At 37.2% G+C, this 17964-nt stretch overlaps 1 protein-coding gene across 5 annotated transcripts in view; it reads right to left on the bottom strand.

Moving 5' to 3' along the window:
* Positions 1-17964, bottom strand: part of TUBD1 (tubulin delta 1) — a 127459-nt gene that overhangs the window by 50760 nt on the left and 58735 nt on the right. The gene's annotated exons all lie outside the window — the stretch shown is intronic.

The following is a 17964-nucleotide window of genomic DNA, read 5'->3' on the forward strand; positions in this document are numbered from 1 at the left end:
AGCAGTGGGGATAACTAGAGATAGCTTGTATACAGATGGAGATAGGATATCCCGGCTGCGCTAACTTGAGTTGTGACCTACAGCTCCCTTACAGTTGGGTCCCTAGTTACCCAATAGAAATCTAACAGAACAGCAAATATGTAAGGAGCGCCTAACTGAAAGGCAAGTTCATCATCTAGATAACATTATGAGACAATTAAAACAAGATTCCCTTATGATAACAATATGGTTGGAATTTTAATGCTCATTATACAAACAGCTAGTATATAAATATATTAAAAAACCCCGATTCACACTTATACATAATCATAAAAACCGGAAGTAATGGGATCTCCCCTGGGTCAATACTAATGTTAGACACAATAATTGGCAAAACAATCGTTCAATCATACAGTAACAAAAGGGTAGACTCGAGACTAACATCTTGGGTTATACTGCTTACACCAATAATATCTCCCAATGAGAAAAGAGGGAATTCTAATATCCCACAGGGGGATCAATCAAATACCCGGAAAACAAAAATATAAACATCCGGTATCATATTTTCAGCTTAAATCTACCGATTACAATTTCCGGTTTGGACACAGAAGCCCCACTTCCGGTTTGACGCAGAAGCCCCACTTCCGGTTTTGAATTACATGGAGTACATACGGTTTAGCGGTAATATTGAACTTCCGGTTTTGCCTAAAACTTATCGAAAGGGACACAGATAACAAACCAAATAACAAACATTAAGAGTAAATAAGAACAAACAAAAAAGGACACTATCACAAATCGTTATATATAGGGTCATGACATATTGCAGCTAGTAGAATAAAACTATACAACCGACCCTATAATGAACTTCCGGGTCATAAGGTCAGAAAATGAGCGCAATTCAAACAATTTTGGCGCCATTTTTACGAGTTAAACATATAAATTGTTCATCTTTACTCACTATATGCCAGTCTTGAAAAAGGCCCTATTGGTGGGCCGAAACGCGTTGACCTATATGGTGAGTTTCATTTCAATATATTTCAGTTAATCTAAAACGTTACTGCTCTATGTTGTACTATTTTTTTCTTCACAGGTTTGGAGTTTTTCTTCTTTTTTGCTTATAGCTAAAGCACCATCAAGAATTTCACCAACACTGACAAGTTTTTTAGTTTTCACAATTTTTGATTTGGTTTTCACCACACTATTTTCTCAGTTTTAGATAATTTTGGACATAATTCCACACTATAATATAATTTTTGAATTTTTTGAGTTTTGATTTTTTTCATTTTTCTGTTTTTTTGTTTTTTTTTGGACACAATTTGCACCAACAATTTTTTTCATCAATATTGTACACATTTACTTTCATTTTTTCACCATTGGAATTATAAACAGTAATTGGAACAGTTGGATTACTGGATTTCCTTTGGACTTTTGAATTAATGGATTTGGGAACATTTAAGCATTTATAAGTTTTTATACACAGGAGTATTTATTATTGTATATCATTTTAGACCCTGGAGTGGTCTAATATTGTTGTTTTAATACTGATTATATTGGTCATATTGCTTATATTTGTTTTTATTTTCATACTGCTATTACTATCTGTCAATTGATTTTAAACCATTGTTTTTTGCTTTTGTTTTTTATTATTGTATCATGGATCCATGTTATTAAATGTATTTGTATTATAAACGTATGCAAACACAATTTTATACACTCAGTTTTACTCAGAGATTAAATTGACATATTTTATGCTATTTATTCTTCCTCTAATATTTATCAACGACCCTTCTCACATCTGACCTTGCCTTTCAGTTAGGCGCTCCTTACATATTTACTGTTCTGTTAGATTTCTATTGGGGACCCAACTGTAAGGGAGCTTTAGGTCACAACTCAAGTTAGCGCAGCCGGGATATCCTATCTCCATCAGAATTAAAGTGATAGTAAATCCTAGCGTTTGTGAAACACTAGGATTTACCAGTGCAACAAATAAAGGGGACTTTCAGTCATGAAGTATAAAATACTTCATGCGGAAAGTTCCTTTGTCTAAAAGATGAATCTGTGAAAAAAGATCACATACAGAGGACGCCTCCTAGTATAATACTGCAATACTAAAGGGAAACGTGTGTGTCTTGTGATGTGGCTATACTCACAAAAATGGCAGCACCCAATGTGCTATATGGTGCAGGCTGGGAAATCTCAGGGCCCCAGCTAATTGTTCCCAGGCGTAGAGAATAAGGCCCAGTAATCCAGGAGTCCGTGCCAGGTGGATCAAATCAGAAAGCTGTATCTATGAAAGAAGATCACATACAGAGGGCACCTCCTAGTGTATTACTGTGATAGTAAAGGGGAGTGTATGTGTCCTGTGTAGTGGTTATACTCACAAGAATGGCAGCACTCAATGTGCTAAATGACGCAGGCTGAGAACTCTCAGTGCCCCAGATAACTGATCCTAGGTGTAGAGAAAAGGGCCCAGTGGCTCAAGTTTCTGTACCAGGCAAATCAAACCAAGCTCAGGCTATCAAAAAGTTCAGTATATTTTATTTAAAAACAGGATTAAAAACTAAGGGTGCATGCATTCACTCAAAGCATAAAAAAGCAATGCAAATAACAGATTGCTGTTTCATCAGGCTGCCTGTTCCAAGCCTGCGCCATATAGCACATTGGGTGCTGCCATTTTTGTGAGTATATCCACATCACAAGACACACACGTTTCCCTTTATTATCGCAGTATTACACTAGGAGGCGCCCTCTGTATGTGATCTTTTTTCACAGATTCATCATTTTGGTTTCGTTGTTTATCCTTGAGAGGAGCAGCCGTGACGTTCACCATGGATTGCACCACCTGGGATTATATCAATTGCAACTGAAGATACACCTGACACTGGTCTGTTTGTCGGTCTACAATTGGGATGTAGATAAGAACTTTGTTGGTGTCTCTATCTGTGACACAAATATTGTGCCTCTTTCTCCTGAACTATATAGTGTTAACCATATATATATCTTGTAAACTTTGATATTATTGTACCTAGTTCATATGATCACCATTTCTTTGTACTATTGCGCCCCCTAGAGTTGGACACGGCAGTGTTACCAACAGTTTTGTATACCTTTATTTGTCTGCAACATTTACTGTGCTGAGCGCCTCAGGTCAATAGCCGTGTGCGGGCCACCTGGCATTATGCCGGATATCTAGCACGCTATTGGCTAAGATCACCTCACTGCAAAATAGCGTTCTGTGTGGCGAACGCTACAAATAAATAAAGGAACTTTCAGCATTAAGTATTTTATACTTCATTACTGAAAGTCCCATTTATTTGTTGCACTGGTAAATCCTAGAATTTCAAAAAAGCTAAGATTTAAAGTGATTGTAAACTATTGCCCTATTTTAAAAACAGATCCGGAACGTAAGTGATATTCTAGATGTAGTTTCGTTCATCAGTAACGAAGATGTGTAATAACTTACGCCTAGATTTAGAGTTTGGCGTTAGCCGTCAAAACGAGCGTTATTTAGAGTCAGTCAGGAAAGGGTCTAACGCTCACTTTGCAGCCGCGACTTTTCCATACCGCAGATCCCCTTACGCCATTTGCATATCCTATCTTTTCAATGGGATCTTTCTAACGCCGGTATTTAGAGTCTTGGCTGAACACCCATAAACTACCTATGCACCCCTAAACCGAGGTCCCCCCACATCGCTGCCACTCTAATAATTTTTTTTAACCCCTAATCTGCCGACCGCACACCGCCGCAACCTACGTTATACCTATGTACCCCTAATCTGCTGCCCCTAACACCGCCGACCCCTATATTATATTTATTAACCCCTAATCTGCCGCCCCAACGTCGCCGCCACCTATTATTAACCCCTAATCTGCCGACCGGACCTCACCGCTACTATAATAAAGTTATTAACCCCTAATCCGCCTCACTCCCGCCTCAATAACCCTATAATAAATAGTATTAACCCCTAATCTGCCCTCCCTAACATCACCGACACCTAACTTCAAGTATTAACCCCTAATCTGCCGACCAGACCTCGCCGCTACTCTAATAAATTTATTAACCCCTAAAGCTAAGTCTAACCCTAACACTAACACCCCCCTAAGTTAAATATAATTTTTATCTAACGAAATAAATTAACTCTTATTAAATAAATTATTCCTATTTAAAGCTAAATACTTACCTGTAAAATAAACCCTAATATAGCTACAATATAAATTATAATTATATTGTAGCTATTTTAGGATTAATATTTATTTTACAGGTAACTTTGTATTTATTTTAACCAGGTACAATAACTATTAAATAGTTAATAACTATTTAATAGCTACCTAGTTAAAATAAGTACAAAATTACCTGTAAAATAAATCCTAACCTAAGTTACAAATACACCTAACACTACACTATCAATAAATTAATTAAATAAAATACCTACAATTATCTACAATTAAATCTAACACCACACTATCAATAAATTAATTACATACAAATACCTACAAATAAATACAATTAAATAAACTAACTAAAGTACAAAAAATATAAAAGAACTAACTTACAAAAAATAAAAAAATAATTTACAAACATTAGAAAAAGATTACAACAATTTTAAGCTAATTACACCTACTCTAAGCCCCCTAATAAAATAACAAAGCCCCCCAAAATAAAAAAATGCCCTACCCTATTCTAAAATAAAAATAGAAAAGCTCTTTTACCTTACCAGCCCTTAAAAGGGCCTTTTGCGGGGCATGCCCCAAAGAATTCTGCTCTTTTGCCTGTAAAAAAAAACATACAATACCCCCCCAACATTACAACCCACCACCCACATACCCCTAATCTAACCCAAACCCCCCTTAAATAAACCTAACACTAAGCCCCTGAAGATCTTCCTACCTTATCTTCACCACGCCGGGTATCACCGATCGGTCCAGAAGAGGCTCCGAAGTCTTCATCCTATCCGGCAAGAAGAAGTCCAGAAGAGGCTCCAAAGTCTTCATCCTATCCGGGCAGAAGAGGAGATCCGGACCGGCAAACATCTTCATCCAAGCGGCATCTTCTATCTTTATCCATCCGACGACGAGCGGCTCCATATTCAAGACCTCCGGTGCGGATCCATCCTCTTCTTCCGACGTCCTAACACAGAATAAAGGTTCCTTTAAGGGACGTCACCCAAGATGGCGTCCCTCGAATTCCGATTGGCTGATAGGATTCTATCAGCCAATCGGAATTAAGGTAGGAAAATTCTGATCAGCCAATAGAATGCGAGCTCAATCTGATTGGCTGATTGGATCAGCCAATCAGATTGATCTTGAATCTGATTGGCTGATTGGATCAGCCAATCAGATTTTTCCTACCTTAATTCCGATTGGCTGATAGAATCCTATCAGCCAATCGGAATTCGAGGGACGCCATCTAGGATGACGTCCCTTAAAGGAACCGTCATTCTGTGTTAGGACGTCGGAAGAAGAGGATGGATCTGCGCCGGAGGTCTTGAAGATGGAGCCGCTCATCGTCAGATGGATGAAGATAGAAGATGCCGCTTGGATGAAGATGTTTGCCGGTCCGGATCTCCTCTTCTGCCCGGATAGGATGAAGACTTTGGAGCCTCTTCTGGACTTCTTCTTGCCGGATAGGATGAAGACTTCGGAGCCTCTTCTGGACCGATCGGTGATACCCGGCGTGGTGAAGATAAGGTAGGAAGATCTTCAGGGGCTTAGTGTTAGGTTTATTTAAGGGGGGTTTGGGTTAGATTAGGGGTATTTGGGTGGTGGGTTGTAATGTTGGGGGTGTATTGTATGTTTTTTTTTTACAGGCATTTATTTTTTTTATTTTTTGTAACTTAGCTTTTTTTATTTTTTGTACTTTAGTTAGTTTATTTAATTGTATTTTATATTTTATTTTATTTGTCTGTCTCTCAACTAGTCTGGGCATAGAGTGCTGAAAGACTTTTCTTTCTTTTGGAACTTTTTTCCAAACCCTTTTTCTTTGGATGTTAATATAAGATGCTAGCATCACTCCTCTAATAGACAATATATATTTGAGTTATATACTCTGGAAACTGTAAAATCAAAACAAAGAGGAGCTTGCCTATATAGTGCCTTTGTCAGTCTGTATATATGTAAATAAAATTAAATCAATACAAATATTTGCATAGGAAATTAGCACATCTAGGCAAGATCCCCCGCTTGCTTTTCCCTGGAAATACTCCATATACAATGTTACCAATGCACAAGAGAATTCTGGGTAAGATATGCAAATTATATATGCAAATTCTCAGTTTTTTTGCTTCGAATACTGTTTTAACACAGCGATCCTTTTAACAGGATTATTGCAACAATACAGAAATCACTCACTAGACAGCCTGTTTCGTTCTTTTAAGAACTCGTCAGTAGGAGATAGATTTCTGGTTGCTGCTTTGGTAAAGCTACTTTCAGGGTTAAATCAAAATTCATTAAAATTATGGTGGAGATAAAAAACTGAGATTAAAATCCTCCATGTCTCAAAATTAAATCAAATACAAATATTTGCATAGTAAACTAGCACATCTAGGCATGATCCCCCGCAAGCGAGACATGGAGGATTTTAATCTCAGTTTTTTATCTCCACCATAATTTTAATGAATTTAGTAAATAAAATTAAAATACCCTGTGCTCCTCCACCCACTTAAAAAGTTAATTTTTCTGTTTTGAATTGTTGTCCAATTAGCGCTCTCCCCATATGGCACTTTTGTTGTATCTAGAGCGAGGATTGGAGAACAATTCACACAGTTAGCTCACAATAAAATTGACTTTTGAAGTGGGCAGCAGAGCTCAGGGTATTTGAATTTTATATCTATATTAAAACGTTAGTTATAGACCAACTTCATTACAACTGATGAAAGAAACTCCATCTAAAATATCACTAACAATCTGATTTTAAAAAGGCGAGAGTTTACCATCACTTGAAGTATTATTTTTTTCAGCATTGGCTATTACTTCATCTTATTTCCCAATAGAAATCACACTCTTGCATCACATTTCATTTAGAATTGAGGGCGCATGGTTTTATTTATTTTTTAACATTATTCAAACCAGGAGTTTTTTTGGATTAAAAAAGATCTTTTTTACACATCAATACTAGCATATGACTTTAGTCTTTGTTTGACAGGGTACAGACATCTCTAGTATTTGTATTACAATTATCTTGTAGGTATGTATAGAGTATGTACACAGTGTGTAAGTTCACTAATAATGTTGTTATTGGCATGTTCAAGGGGCTTTTAAGAATCACAATACGGCCAAGATGGTTAAAAAAATGACCTAGAAAAACTTCACTTGCACGCCCTTTTCATTTATAATAATGACTTGCTATAAATCCACAGAGGTAATAATATCAATATTAATAGATTCAAGTCTGTAATATTAAAAAGTGTACAGTTCTGAAGACCATATGCCAAACGCATGCAAGCAAACTGGAAACATGTGAAAGGAAAGTACCTAAAATTTTGCATGGTCTGAAAAAAATATATTATTAATTTGAACGATAAAATGTATAATAAAATGGCTTTAATTAAAGGGACCCTAAACCCAATTTTTTTTCTTTCATGATTCAGATAGAGCATGAAATTTTAAGCAACTTTCTAATTTACTCCTATTATCAAATTTTCTTTGTTCTCTTGCTATCTTTATTTAAAAAGCAGAAATGTGATGCATAGGAGCCGGCCCATTTTTGGTTGAGAACCTGGGTTATGCTTGCTTATTGTTGTGTAAATGTAAGCCTCCAATAAGCAAGCGCTATCCATGGTGCTGAACCTAAAATGGGCTTGCTGCTAAGATTTACATTCCTGCTTTTAAAATAAAGATAGCAAGAGAACGAAGAAAAATTGATAATAGGAGTAAATTAGAAAGTTGCTTAAAATTGCATGCTCTATCTGAATCATGAAAGGAAAAATTTGGGTTCAGTGTCCCTTTAAGCTAAAAGCAGAAACAAAGGGATGGAGTGATTTGTTAGCAACCTGCAGATATTCTAAGGCATGTGAATATTATTCAAGAGGAAATTACAGTTTATGAAACGCATACTTCACTTCTGACCAGACCAAATTCACCCATAGCACACATGCTACACTGCAAAGTCTCATCAGAGACCCACTATCTTTACAAATAATATTAATATGACTGAATAATGAAACAACAAAATGGTTTACTACTGAGGTAATTGTCCCAACGTTTAATCCATGTGCAGAGACTGAAAAGTAGCACAATTTAGGAAAACAAATAGCATTAAAAACAATATTTTCATACAATAAATATATATTTATATGCCATTAAAACTAAGTCATTCTTATGTTATTTATAATGTTGGTTTGCTTAGGTAAACAGTTTTAAGATGTTATATGATATTTAGTTTTCCCACAATGGAAGACATTACAATATTCTGGTACACTGGGAGCTAGTAGCAATGGAAATGTAGGAACAAAAGCTTCACATTCAAATCTAGGCAATAAGTTAGGGTGGGTAGAACAGATTTACAGACAGAAACAACTAAGGAAGCAAGAGATAATCAAACATTAGTTAGAGAATGCCATAAAGCAAATAAACTTTATATAAAAATGTACAAAATGTCCCATTGGTGCAAAACAGGCAGCAAACAAGTTGTACACTGAGGTGCAAGTGGACAGACAACGGCAACAACTCATGACATTTTGGATACAGACCAATGCTGAGACAAATAAGTTATATCTAACAGTAGGACACAGGCATCTTGACAGTGTCCCCCCCAAGCATGGCCTTTAAATGGGTACAAAAAGATCAGGATGAACATTGGACAACGGTTCCTAAAAACTACCTTAGACTTAATTTTCATTTGAATAAATACTCAAGAGGCAGTACACATCTTAGAGGGTCGTCTACAATTAAAAAGTATGATGAAAAGAGCTGGGCACATAATGTTTTATAGAAGGGAGACATAAACATAGGTTCTGAAAGAGGCCAAGGAGTCAAAAATTGAAAGTCACCAAATTAAACCAAGCAGCAATAAGAACCAATGAATCATAAATCATAAAGCTCCTCAGAGGGTTTATCGCTAATATTTGGGTTGTATTTCTGACATCAGATCTCAGGAAAGGATAATAAGGGCCTGGAGCGGCGGCTCAATAACGGCTGCGCTTCCCCCTTGGTGAATCCGAGGTATTCGTTCCTAACTGGGAATTAAAGCTTTTCTATTCTAGTGAGAAGGGTTACCAGGTCTGCAGCAGCGTGAATTAATACACTTCTTCCAGAAACCATCTTATATGGCGATGCTTGGAATGGAGCACATGAGAAGATGGAGAGAATTGAAAAGCTGTTTCACAAGATAATGGATAAAGCTCCGTACGATCGCTTGATGCAAATCCTGCATATTAGAGAAAACCATGCCACACGCCTAACTGAGTCATTAACTGCAAGATGCACCATTGACACAGAACCTCTTATGGACCTCCCAAAACCGAAAAAGCAAACTGACTTTCCACAACCACAGAAGATTTCTACAGCAGTCTATGCTGTGCAAACTACTAAGTCGTTACCAAGAGTGTACTCGACACAAGAGAATCAATGTCGTCTACTTTAAAGATCGACAGGATCAAGAAGCATAAAATATCACCCCAATTAACCCTCCCTGATTGAGCTGGCGTTCTCAAAAACTTACTGGGTCTACAACTCAGTCTGCGATCTGGAGGCTAACAGAGCAAGACACAGCAGGGATATTTTTGCAATGCACAAAAAAACGGCCTCTATTACCTGCCGTTCCACAGTGGACACGCTGAGTGGTCATCTCGCTCTCTACCAAAACCTTCACGTAAGAAGCAACAACAAAACACTAAAAGAAACCAATTCGTGCCCCCGCAATAATACACACGTTTTCATCACAGAAAAGGGATAGCTTATAGAAGCGCTTGTTAACCGGGGTTAAACAGCCACCCTGTTTTAATGATTAGTCATAAGTTTATTCATTCTATTAATGGGGCTGAATCGAGATGACTTTTTTTTTTTCATAAGAGACTCATTTTGAAAGGTGGCATGTTGCCAGAGACGTTTGTCGTTATTTGTTTTTATTGTTGTTTAGTTAAAGTTGGTTGTTTTTTATGATAATCAGTTTAACACAGATATACCTCACCTTACTGCATCAATATTGAAAACCTTCTATGATGATCAATTTTGACACAATTATATATTATTTCCCATACTATTATATTTAAGGGAGGCTATCGCTAGGAAAATAAATAATTGTTTATATATTTATGGGATGCACAATCTTTCCCTGGCGGCCTGCGGCCGAGGCCACAGGGAGGGTCAGTATTTTAAAACACTATATGCCATGTATAAAAGATTATTATGTGCTCCAACACTATAGTGATTGTATTTGTGGGATACCTTACGAAACAGCAGAAATCTGCCATGCCACCAATTCACTTTCTAGAATGTAGCTTTAATACATCAGCTATTCCTATCATATAATATTAACAGTCATGCAATAACAATCTTATTAATATAGCCCCACAGTAATCACAAATAGCCTACGCCCCATCATTGATAATACCCATTGTGATCCAAGAAGATTGCTTAACATAGTTTCTTATTATTAAGACAGATACCAAGATAAAATCTGGAAAAAAATTATATATATATATATATATACCTTCTCGTTGTGTATGTGCAGCATAATATATCCTCTTTATTGAACTTGGAATACTTGACTGCTAGCTATTTTCTTAACTAATAGCCCAGTTAGGACTTTTTTCTTTATTGATTTCCTCATCACATTATGTACAGTCTTTTCTTTTTTGTTTCTTTCCTTTTCTAACCACACCAACAAATATTTAATTCACAGCATTTGACTAACATCACCCCTATACCAAGCAGATTTTAACTTTCTAAAGGTCCAAGAGTGACCTAATATAATGTCCAAGGGGCATATAAATGTGGACTGCCTTGATCTTTGTTCAATATCCTCTTTAAAGGCTTGTTTTGAAAAAATGTATGTATAACTATTGTATGATAAGTCTGTATGCACCATTTTATTTGACAGTCTTTAAAAAAAAAAATGAAAAAAAAAATGCTTCTTGTAAAAGTTATGAGTGCTCCGTGCACCAGCATTCAAACACCACACATATTCATAGAGTTGGCAGTGGCTTGTATGACAAAATTAGGTCTTCACTGATGCAGAACACACACTGTCAGCTTTGAACAAGCATGTGTTTAAATCCGAATTCTCTAGTAACAGATAGCATATGTGCGTATACTGCTGACAAGGGGGTGACTACAGTCAGGCAGTGGCGGCTGGTGAATTTTTAGGATGGGGGTGCACAAGACCCTCCCCCTATTAGAAAGCCACGCCCCTTTGAAAAACCACGCCCCTTTTGAAAAACACGCCCCTTTAATAAACCATGCCCATTTTAAAAGCCACACCCCTTTGTGAAAGTCACGCCCCTCAAATGGCCCCACCCATTTGAACCAGCAGTGTTTTTGGTCATCGTCTTCTTGAAATATCCAGCCCCGGCCTGGGGGTAACTTCAACTGAAGTTTGTGACTGATTCCTCAACATTATTCTCAAGTATCTGCTGATATTGAGTGGAATCCATGAGACCCTCAACAATATTCCCAGTAGTACAGGTCTTTGGAGGTGGTCTGTGGGCTGTTTTTGACCGTTCTCACCATCCTTTGCCTTTGCCTCTGGCCCTCTCTGATATTTTACTTGCCCTGCCACTTCTGGCCTTAACAAGAACTGTGCCTGTGGTCTTCCATATCCTCACCATGCATTGCTCACTGTGTTCCTCATAGTGGACACAGACATCTTAAATCTATGAATGCATACTCTTCAGTACAGCCATGTTCACGTGCGACAGTGCACAAATGGAGGAGCCTACACTACCTGCCCATGTCTAGTCTTAAAATATACATGATGGTGCTCAGTTAAATTATATAATAACATATATATATTAACCAAATTATTAATTAAAGCTGCAAAATAATAAGAATGTTGAATGTACATTCATGAAAACATATATATTCCTGGATTTAAAGAACCTTCCACTTTATAGAGAAATACAACCACATTTCAATTACTGTTGCCCCAGCCCCCAGTGTTCGATATAAGGCAATGCAGCCAAAGGCCTTGGCAACATGAAGATAAATACACCCACATTTTACTTTCTACAAAAGAAGATTATTTCTATTACACTAGTGCTTAATAATTAACTTCAACAGTAAAGATTAAAACAGAATGTTGTTAACTCAAGTACAATTTTTGTAAATTAAGTCAATCCGCCTGTCTTTTTTTGAGGCAAATAAATCAATAACATTTTCGGTGAATGTAGGCATGTCATTGATCAATTGTTTTTCAATTGTGAGCATGGCTAGAGCAGTCAGTCTTTCCTCAGTCATGGTGCTCCTTAGAAATGTCTTAACTCGTTTTAAAGTTGAGAAACATCTCTCAGCCTCAGCAGTTGTCACGGGAATAGTCGAAATAATTTGCAACAGTTTGTAGGTCTCAGAGAAAGTACTGTCCAAGTTATTTTCTATTACAAACTGTAGAAGACTGATGGCACCATTCATATTTCGGAAATCTGGTCTTCTGTAAATTACTCCTAGTTCAGTTTTCAGGCGATCTTTCTGTAATGTGTGATAAGCCGCTGATGTTTGTTCAAGAAGCTGATTTGGAAAATTTTTCTCGTAATCCGCAAATTTTTCCGCTTGGAGGAGAGAAACAGCCGAGTAGTGAGTTATAAAAGAAAATCTATCTTTTACTTGATTTGTGATAACATCGCATATCTCTTTAGCTGCCACAGTCTGAGCAATGTGAATATTTTCTCTCTTCCTTTTCCTAGATGTTTCCTCTGTTTCTGATATCGTCATGGTCACTGTGTCCATTCTATTCCTTTCGTTTTCCATTGTCTGCTGGAAAGTGTTAATATGTTTTCTAATAAGTGCCGCATCTGTTTGTGTTTTCTGAAGTTGGTTGTATAACACATCTACATGTGGCATAATATTGTGAAAAACTGTAAGCCAAAACACAAATACCGAGTCTTGTAACATACGCCGAATAGCCCCTGCTTGATTTATAGCTATTTCTTTTTTCGATGTTGACTCTATTTTTTCCATGCATTCAATTAACTGTTCCCTGTTTTCAAAAACTGTATTGACGGTTCGACTCTTGAAATTCCACCTGGTGGCTGAACCATGAGGTATCCTTCTTCTAACAGTTTCATCTAGAATAGCTATCCTTTGTGGCGAGTTACTAAAAAAGTTAGTAATGTCACTTAGATTTGAAAAAAATACTCGAACTTGTTGATTTTGACTGCTTGCTTGGCTGACAATTAAATTGAGCTGATGTGCGTAGCAATGCACAAAATGTGCATTCTTGTAGGTACGTTTAATTATAGCCTGAACACCTGCATGCTGACCACTCATCACGCTTGCACCGTCGTAACTCTGCGATATCAGTTTCTCTGGGTTGTCTATAACTTTTTCCAAAGTAGCTTGAATACACGTAGCTAAAGATTCGGCATCATGTCCAGCTGGATTAGTGAATTCCCAGAATCTCTCAACCGGTTGTCCGTTACCTATAATGTATCTAAAAACAACAACCAATTGGAAGGCAGATGAAACATCAGTAGTTTCATCTGCTATCACTGCTACAAAACTTGCATTTGAGATTTCCTTCTTTATTTGGTTCTGGCAAACAGTAAGCATACAGTCTAATAAATCGTTTTGAATTTCTTTTGACGTTCCTTTAAAAACAGTGGCACTAGCGAGATGTTCTTTTAGAGATGCATCAAGCTCTGCTGAGAAGTTTATAAGACCTCTGAAAATGCCTGGATTTAATGAATCATCGCGTTCGTCATGTCCTCGAAGTGCAAGCTCAAATGCGCCGCAAAATAAAATACAATTAATTATTTTGGAAAGAACATAGCGATTTTTCGTTACTTGCTCATTATGTTTTTTAATATTCAAACGATATGCACTGTCAAGTTGTTGCCGAATATCAACCCTTCCTAGCAAATTAAACTCTAATGTGGAGTTTAAATGTGATTGGGAGCAATTATGTTTATTGGTTTTTTGACTTAAATGTGATAAATCGGCGACACCATAACTCACCCAGCTTGAATCCCCACTTTGTTTTGCAAACAGGAGACAATAAAAACAAAAGAGCCTGTTAGATAATTCACAACTACAAATCCATGGATATTTATCATATACCTCGGGTTTGAATTCTCTTTTGTAATCTCTAGTTTTACATTTTGTCACCTGGGTAAGGTTAAGCATAGGTGTTGGCCTGAGCATTTTAATTTCCATTTTTCTTTCAATGGGCAACGTTGAAAAATGTAATTGCTTTAGCTCAGACACACTAATTTTACTAAGTGCCATCTTAACTGTTAGTTTACACACAAAGAACAGTCCTTTGCTCTTATCTAATATATAACTTGTAGGTAGGTAGCTCTGCAGCTGTTAGAAAATATACAACTTAATAGTTTAATAGTTTGGCGGTGGTTATGTAATATATAACTTGTAGGTAGGTAGCTCTGCTGCTCTGCAGCTGTTAGAAAATATACAACTCAACTTGAAGTAATAGTTTAATAGTTTGGCGGTTGTTATGTAATATATAACTTGTAGGTAGGTAGCTCTGCTGCTCTGCAGCTGTTAGAAAATATACAACTCAACTTGAAGTAATAGTTTAATAGTTTGGCGGTTGTTATGTAATATATAACTTGTAGGTAGGTAGCTCTGCTGCTCTGCAGCTGTTAGAAAATATACAACTCAACTTGAAGTAATAGTTTAATAGTTTGGCGGTTGTTATGTAATATATAACTTGTAGGTAGGTAGCTCTGCAGCTGTTAGAAAATATACAACTTAATAGTTTAATAGTTTGGCGGTTATTATGTAATATATAACTTGTAGGTAGGTAGCTCTGCTGCTCTGCAGCTGTTAGAAAATATACAACTCAACTTGAAGTAATAGTTTAATAGTTTGGCGGTTGTTATGTAATATATAACTTGTAGGTAGGTAGCTCTGCTGCTCTGCAGCTGTTAGAAAATATACAACTCAACTTGAAGTAATAGTTTAATAGTTTGGCGGTTGTTATGTAATATATAACTTGTAGGTAGGTAGCTCTGCAGCTGTTAGAAAATATACAACTTAATAGTTTAATAGTTTGGCGGTTATTATGTAATATATAACTTGTAGGTAGGTAGCTCTGCTGCTCTGCAGCTGTTAGAAAATATACAACTCAACTTGAAGTAATAGTTTAATAGTTTGGCGGTTGTTATGTAATATATAACTTGTAGGTAGGTAGCTCTGCTGCTCTGCAGCTGTTAGAAAATATACAACTCAACTTGAAGTAATAGTTTAATAGTTTGGCGGTTGTTATGTAATATATAACTTGTAGGTAGGTAGCTCTGCTGCTCTGCAGCTGTTAGAAAATATACAACTCAACTTGAAGTAATAGTTTAATAGTTTGGCGGTTGTTATGTAATATATAACTTGTAGGTAGGTAGCTTTGCTGCTCTGCAGCTATTAGAAAATATCAACTAGAAGTTGAACTAAATTGTTAAAGAACTCCCTAAAAATCCAGTATACTCCTAAACTTGCTAATCTCAGACTGTGTCTGTTGTTTAAATTACAAGTAGAAAAATAAAAATGTTTTTTTTTTTAAACACTAGTTCAAGTTCAAGACTCAACTCAAGTTACTCTATATAAAAAGCAATCTCAGACTCAGACTGTATCTGTTGTTTAAATTACAAGTAGAAAAATAAAAATGTTTTTTTTTTTTTAAACACTAGTTCAAGTTCAAGACTCAACTCAAGTTACTCTATATAAAAAGAAATCTCAGACTCAGACTGTATCTGTTGTTTAAATTACAAGTAGAAAAATAAAAATGTTTTTTTTTTTAAACACTAGTTCAAGTTCAAGACTCAAGTTACTCTATATAAAAAGCAATCTCAGACTCAGACTGTATCTGTTGTTTAAATTACAAGTAGAAAAATAAAAATGTTTTTTTTTAAACACTAGTTCAAGTTCAAGACTCAAGTTACTCTATATAAAAAGCAATCTCAGACTCAGACTGTATCTGTTGTTTAAATTACAAGTAGAAAAATAAAAATGTTTTTTTTTTAACACTAATTCAAGTTCAACTTAGACTCAACTCACTCTATCTAAAAAGCAATCTCAGACTCAGACTGTATCTGTTGTTTAAATTACAAATAGAAAAAAAAGGTTTGTTTTTTTTTAACACTAGTTCAAGACTCAACTCACTCAGTTACTCTATATAAAAAACTGCAGGCCTGCAGCAAAAATCATTAAAATATCTGCCCACAAAGTTACTAAACTAATAATATATTACTAGTATAAATTAAGTTAACTAAAGTATCTTCAAGTTCTATATAGATATAGATAACTAGAAAATCTGAATACTACTAGTAGTGACTGTGAATCTACAGTTCTAAACTAATTTGCTGCTAAGCTAAGCCTAATGTAATTAATAATAATTATAATGGCTATTGGCTAACTATCTAACTGTCTATTAGCCTGCTCCTGGGCCCTGGCTATTTCTTTGCACACTACTTGACTGCAGCTCAGCAGACACTGAGTCAGCACACAGCAGCAAATATTGACTGTCTGTCACTGTTCAATCAACTTGTTGATGCTTGATGGCTGCCAGCAGGCAGCAAAAAATATATAGTTTTGTTGTAAACAATTTTTGCACAGAGCTATGCAAAAACACTCCTCTCAGCTCAACGGCTATCTCCACAAAGATTTTCGCGCCGTTGAGCTGGGAGGAGCCTCGTGGGGGCCATCACGTGAGCCATGGAGCCTATCACAGAGTCTGAGGAGTCCGGATCAAGAGGCTGGGGGAGGAGACAGAGCACAGGCTGAACGACCGCACAGTTCAGCCTGTGCGATTATGCCTCTATAGGCATGAGGCTGGGGAGGAGCTCTACGCCTGCACAGTGAATACATTGCGATCACTGTGCAGGCATATAGAGCTCCTTACCGCACGTGCGAGTGGGGGGTGGAGACTGGAGCCTGCCCTGGACTGTCAATCAGCCTCTCTCAGCTCAGCCTCAGGCAGCAGCAGCAGGCAGTGCGCCGTGGTGGTGTGTGGTGTGATGTCACGGACGTCAGCACACTGAGTAGTCCACCCGGTCCTAGCTCCTGCCTCCTGCCTGAGCCTGATAATAAATATACAGTGTCTGTTAATGAACACTCAGTGGCGAGTCAGTGATGAGAATGATAATAGATTAAATAGCAGGGTATATAAGCTAAGCAGCAGTGCCAGTAAAGCATTATTTAATACATATAATATTAAATAATATAAATAAAAAATAAAATTAAAATTTTTCATAATTTTTTTTTTCTCATTTTTTTTTTTTTTAAATGCTCATTTTTTTTCCCCCTCCTCTGCCCCCTGGGGGTTCACGTGCGACAGTGCACATATGGAGGAGCCTCCACTGCAGTCAGGGGCCCAGTGAGGCTGAGGGGCCCGGTGTTTCTTGCTATGAGTGTGAGGTGATGAGGTTAGTAACACTGACTGACAGCCTGTCAGTGCCTTCAACTATAGCCACTTGCAAGAAACCGGACCAGGGGGGGATTGGACCGGTGTCTGGCTGCAGATGACGTCATAATACATGCCCACCTAACCTCCACTGTCCTGCAGGCTCTGTCATGACGACTTCCCAGAACATTACCGAAGGCAGTCTGATAAAGGCAGCTGAGTTTTGATTGGTGAGGGGGCGGGAGATGGGTTGGACAAACATAGTACGCGGGAAGTGACTGGCCCTATAATTGAGGGGCATGCAGGAAACATATGAAAAGATTATCACACCAAATTAGAGGAGGAAGGGATGCTCTGCTGCCCAGGCTGCCACTGAGACCAAGAGGGTAAAGGTAGGCCAAAGGGGCCACTAGCCATAGAGAAAGATTATTGCACAAAAAGTAAACTATCTCTGACTGTGCTAAGGGTATTCAAGTTTATTTGAG

The sequence above is a fragment of the Bombina bombina genome, chromosome 3, assembly GCF_027579735.1.
Source record: "Bombina bombina isolate aBomBom1 chromosome 3, aBomBom1.pri, whole genome shotgun sequence".
In the NCBI taxonomy this organism is placed as follows: domain Eukaryota; kingdom Metazoa; phylum Chordata; class Amphibia; order Anura; family Bombinatoridae; genus Bombina; species Bombina bombina.